Genomic DNA, 6,596 nt, shown 5'->3' with positions numbered 1-6,596 from the left:
AGTACATAAACATGGAAAGCAAGCTAAAGAAAACACTCCAAACTCTGCTCATCATTTAGCACTGAAGGTACACACTCTGTCAATTCTCTTATATACTCTTTCATTCTAGACTTCTAGAGTGTATGATTATCACATCACTCTAAATGTATAGACTATAAAGTTCACAAACATAAAGAGGGATCCTAGTGGGCCAGGCCAATCTTTCCTTTTCTCTAAACTAAAACTGGGGAAATGCGTAGAGTGTTCTGGGCTTCACTGAAGACATGATTTTATTTCACAATTCCTTGAGAGAAAAAAAGGCCTGGTTAGGCGTGTGTATAGCAGTATGTGTGCTGTATATAGTGACATGACATATAATCATGTCATGTGTGCCTTCCTTGGGTGAAGCCAGGTTTACAGCTATGTTGTGACATGTTGTTATTATGCGGTTTGTTACTTATGTATGTTATGTTGCAGCTATTTAAAATACTTTTGTCAATTTGTTCTGGCCTGAAATAAATTGGCCCTTTGAAACATATCTTTGTGTTTGTGTGTTGTATGTAGACCACATTGCTTAGCAGAGTTCAGTGATGCAAATGCATGTCAAGTTGATCAACACATTGTATTATTCTCCAGTGCAATAACAGTACTGAAATGAAGGCTAAAAGGGCATTAATGGGAGCTTTAAAAAAAAGAAGAAAAAAAAGTAACTAAATAGTTACTTTTCACAGTAACGCATTTCTTTTTGGTGTAAGTAACTGAGCTAGTAACTGAGTTACTTTTGAAATAAAGTAACTAGTAACTGTAACTAGTTACTGGTTTTCAGTAACTAACCCAACACTGGTGATAATATAATATTTTGATAATATTGAGTTTTAAAAGATATGCAATTGCATGCAGTACATGATTTTTAACGTCGAAAGGGAAAGAACAAATATATTTAGAAAGAAAATATTAAGCATTTCGTTAAACACATTATTTCCAGGCTTTCGCGGGCCACGTAAAATAATGTGGCGGGCCAGATTTAGCCCCCGGGCCTTGAGTTTGACACCTGTGACCTAAAATGTAAAAAATATATTCTTATTTGAAAACGTTTTTTTTTTAATGTATTTTTTTATTTTAAACAATTTTAAAAATGACGAATCGATTTGAAATCAGGATGATTAAATTTGAATCAATGTTTTTTGTGCACCCCTATCCAAACGGGCAGGAGCCCGGGTGTTGCTGAGATGACATGCTAACGTGTATTAGCTTTTATCGTAGCACCTTTTTTCAGCGTTACCATGGCGACAAGGAAGGGGCTGGACAAAGCGAGCGCACGAGAGGAAGCGAAAGTTGATATCGATGATTTGTTTTTTTCTTGGCATGCTCAGCTGACCTCTGACCTCCCCCCCCCTCCTACACACGCACCAGTGACGTGCGGTGAGGTTCATGGCTGGTGAGGCACTGACTTCATCACAGTCAGATTTACAAACATATGAACCCTAAAGAGTATCTTATTCACCATTTGATTGGCAGCAGTTAACGGATTATGTTTAAAGGCTCATACCAGCATTCTTCCCTGCATGGCACTCAGCATCAAGGGTTGGAATTGGGGGTTAAATCACCCAAAATTATTCCCGGGCGCGGCGCCGCTGCTGCCCACTGCTCCCCTCACCTCCCAGGGGGTGATCAAGGGATGGGTCAAATGCAGAGGACAAATTTCACCACACCTAGTGTGTGTGTGACAATCATTGGTACTTTAACTTTACACATACAAACTGTAGCACACAAAAAAACACATTTAATTAAAAAAATACGTTATTATGGTCTTGCCTTTACTTATAAATGAAGTCCATGCGCCGCTGTTCTGCTGGATTAATGCACCCCCGCTGTAGAATGCACCCCCTGACGGGAGTGTTATATCAACTAAAGCCCACACTTAAACTTTACACGTGCAAGATTGAATCTATTTAAAAAAGTTATTTAATAAGAAGCCGAAAGGGCTCTCATGCAAAGTGGTTCCAGGTGACGTAAACAAGGGAATCTGATGCTAATGCTAACGCCGCTAATGAGGACAAAGAGAAGGCGTCGTCTTTTTTTCCCGGGACGTAAAAAGGCGAACGAAGCGAAAGACGAGGCGGGAATAAGAGCGAGGTCACCTCAAGTCCAGCAGCGATGGGTCCAAGTTCCTTCACGTCCTCCCAGGTCCTCCGTCAATAAACAGGAAGGTCGGCGTGCGGCTTTTATGTCTCGCCTTTTTAGGGAAGTGCATCAGGAGGCGGTGGAGGGGAAGAATCCCATCTGGTTCCAGTCTGAGGCCGCCATGACGTCAGCCAGGAAGTCGGACCGCTGACTCAGCTGGAAAATACCAGAAAAGAAGGAAAACAAAGATTTTTTCTTCTTCCTGATGGAAAACATTGTTTTTCTTGGCTTAGGTCTGAGGAAATGTGCATCGTCTCCAAGTGCAAGAACTCTTCTGGAAACACACGTTTTATTACACAATCAATAATTACACAACAAGTCATGCTTTATCAACAAGTCATAAATTATTATGCACAATTCATAATCACTTTACAAATTAAACATTATGTACAATAATACAATATACACACATAATTACATAACAATTCCTACATTGTTATACACTATTCATAACTACTTTACAATTTAAACATTATGTACAATTAATACAGTATACATAATAAAAAATTACAAAACATACTTTATCAACAATTAGTATATTATACACAATTCATAATTACTTTACAATTTAAACATTATATACAATCAATACAATAAACAATAAAAAACAATGTATACATTATCAACAATTAATGTATTATTATACACAATTCATAACTACTTTACAATTTAAACATTATGTACAATTAATACAATAAACACAATAAATAATTACACAATTCATCCATTATCAACAATTCATAAATTATTATACACAATTCATAATTACTTTACAATTTAAACATTATATACAATTAGTACAATATACACAATAATTACATTAAAATTAATATAGTATACACGATTCATAACTACTTTACAATTTAAACATGTACAATTAATACAGTATACATAATAAAAAATTACACAACATACTTTATCAACAATTCATATATTATACACAATTCATAATTACTTTACAATTTAAACATATACAATCAATACAATAAACAGTAAAAAAACACAACAATGTATACATCATCAACAATTCATGTATTATTATACACAATTCATAACTACTCTACAATTTAAACATTATGTACAATTATACAATAAACACAATAAATAATTACACAATTCATACTTTATCAACAATTCATAAATTATTATACACAATTTATAATTACTTTACAATTTAAACATTATATACAATTAGTACAATATACACAATAAATAATTACACTACAATTCATAATTTATCAACAATTCATTAATTATTATTATACACAATTCATAATTACTTTACCATTTTTAAACCATTTGTACAATTAATACAATATACACAATAAAAAATTACACAATTTATACTTTATCAACAAATTATAAATTATTATACACAATTCATAATTTATTTACAAATGTTAAACATTATGTACAATTAATACAATAATTACACAACAATTGATGCTTTATCAACAATACATAAATTATTATACACAATTCATAATTACTCTACAATTGTTAAACATTATATAAAATTAGTACAATATACACAATAAATAATGACATTACAATTCATACATTATCAACAATTCATAAATTATACACAATTCATAATTACTTTACCATTTGTAAACATTATGTACAATTAATACAATATACACAATAAAAAAATTACACAATTCATAAATTATACACAATTCATAATTACTTTATAATTTAAACATTACGTACAATTAATACAATATACACAATAAATAATTACACAACAATTCATATTTTATCAACAATTCATAATTACTTTACAATTTAAACATTATATACAATCATTACAATAAACAATAAAAAACAACAATTCATACATTATCAACAATTCATAAATTATTATACACAATTCATGATTACTTTACAATTTAAACATTATGTACAATTAATACAATAAATAATTATACAACAATTCATACTTTATCAACAATTCATAAACTATTATACACAATTCATAATTACTTTATAATTTAAACATTTTGTACAATTAATACAATACACACACAAAAAATTACACAACAACAATTCATACTTTATGAACAATTCCTGATTATACAAAATTCATAATTACTTTACAATAATACAATATACACAATAAATAATTACACAAGTCATACATTAGACACCATTCTAAATTACTTTAGAATTTAAACAGCACATACAATGAATGCATTATGTATAATTCATAATCACATTTCAGTTTTATACATGACATTACAATGATACATTATATACAGTTATTAATTATACATACAATCAACAAATTATCTACAATTGATAAATACATTACAATTCATACATTGCCAACAAATTATGCATTTTACACAATTCACAAGTCCTTTAGAATTGAAACATATACAATACCAATAAATAATTACATAATTCATAGATACAACTCATACAATAGACACAGTAATTAAATTACAATTTAAACATGCTGTACAATTAATACATTATAAACAATTCATATACACTATGTATTTAATACATTACAATTAATATATTCTAATTAATACATTACAATAAACAATTATGTACAATTAATATATTATAATTTACACATTAGAATTAATACATTTAAAATATATTTAATACATTATACAAAGGTAATACCTTACAATTAATACATTACAATTAATAAAGATGTATGATGAATAAATTACAAACAATTCACAATTAATATGTTATCTATAACACAATACATACAAGTCATTATATAGAATTAATACAATTAACAATTATTTAGAATTGATTAATAAAAAATAATACATTACATTACAGTCACAACTAAACTTGCATAAAAAAGGCATGCTTAAAAACATGTTTATAATCATGATAATAATGTTTGAGAACACGTCAGGGATGTCCAAACAGGTAGTGTCGCATAATAACAAAAATCAAAAAGATCATCTTCTAAAAAGGATAATTCAATAATAAAATAAAAAATATTACTATTGGTATCACAATATAAGGAGTACACTGTAGCAATGAGTATACAACCTTTATAGAAAACTGCAGTGCGAGACGTGACATGCATGATGTCATCATGTGTGCCAGCCATCACTTGATTTCACGGGTCCTAACTGTTACTGTCCACTGGTATCGGTGCCAAGTGGGGCGCCGACTGAGTCGAGGTCAAATATGCTTTAGTTTACATTTGGGGATTTTCCAGAAAAAAAGGCTAATGCAATGTAAACATGCTCATAAGTCATATCTATAAACGCATTAGTAGTGTCAACGTTTCAATTTCCTTTTGTGCAGTATATTTGTATGGAACACTCTCTGGCCACTTCATTAGGCACACCTACCCATTAGAATATCAATGCGAACAGCTTTCAGTGTAAAAACTGCAGAGAAGTAAACATTGGAAATGAACATTTTTCTGTCAGAAACCTTGGAATTAGTTGGTGAACCCGATAAAGTCCACGAGGGTGACGGAAGAAACACAAATACATGAAGTATAAATACACGTATGTATGTACATATGTATATATTTATATACAATGTGTGGCCAGCGTGTCGCTTCCTACCACTGTGAGTCAGCAGCCCCACGATCATGTGACTCTAAATATAAGAATGGCACGTCCAGGTCATGTGGCACTGACACACTGACACACACACACACACACACACACACAAACTCACACACACACACACACACACAATATATATATATATATATATATATATATATATATATATATATATATATATATATATATATATATATATATATATATATATATATATATATATATATATATACACATACAAACCCCGTTTCCATATGAGTTGGGAAATTGTGTTAGATGTAAATATAAACGGAATACAATGAGTTGCAAATCATTTTCAACCCATATTCAGTTGAATATGCTACAAAGACAACATATTTGATGTTCAAACTGATAAATATTTTTTTTTTTTGCAAATAATCATTAACTTTAGAATTTGATGCCAGCAACACGTGGCAAAGAAGTTGGGAAAGGTGGCAATAAATACTGATAAAGTTGAGGAATGCTCATCAAACACTTATTTGGAACATCCCACAGGTGAACAGGCAAATTGGGAACAGGTGGGTGCCATGATTGGGTATAAAAGTAGATTCCATGAAATGCTCAGTCATTCACAAACAAGGATGGGGCCAGGGTCACCACTTTGTCAACAAATGTGTGAGCAAATTGTTGAACAGTTTAAGAAAAACCTTTCTCAACCAGCTATTGCAAGGAATTTAGGGATTTAACCATCTACGGTCCGTAATATCATCAAAGGGTTCAGAGAATCTGGAGAAATCACTGCACGTAAGCAGCTAAGCCCGTGACCTTCGATCCCTCAGGCTGTACTGCATCAACAAGCGACATCAGTGTGTAAAGGATATCACCACATGGGCTCAGGAACACTTCAGAAACCCA

General features: G+C 31.3%; 1 protein-coding gene across 2 annotated transcripts in view; it reads right to left on the bottom strand.

Annotated features, from left to right (window-relative positions):
- ctsk (cathepsin K) overlaps positions 1-6,596 on the bottom strand; it is a 41,243-nt gene that overhangs the window by 9,039 nt on the left and 25,608 nt on the right. The window contains exon 6 of one of the 2 annotated variants that reach the window (XM_062029708.1): positions 2,121-2,319. The gene's annotated coding sequence lies outside the window, so the exon portion shown is untranslated. Of the gene's footprint in view, positions 1-2,120; positions 2,420-6,596 lie in introns of those variants that run through there. The other variant, XM_062029709.1, reaches the window with a different exon arrangement.

The sequence above is a fragment of the Entelurus aequoreus genome, linkage group LG20 (assembly GCF_033978785.1).
Source record: "Entelurus aequoreus isolate RoL-2023_Sb linkage group LG20, RoL_Eaeq_v1.1, whole genome shotgun sequence".
Lineage (NCBI taxonomy): Eukaryota > Metazoa > Chordata > Actinopteri > Syngnathiformes > Syngnathidae > Entelurus > Entelurus aequoreus.
Note: the sequence above shows the minus strand (reverse complement) of the source record. Positions and strands in the feature narration are given on the sequence as shown.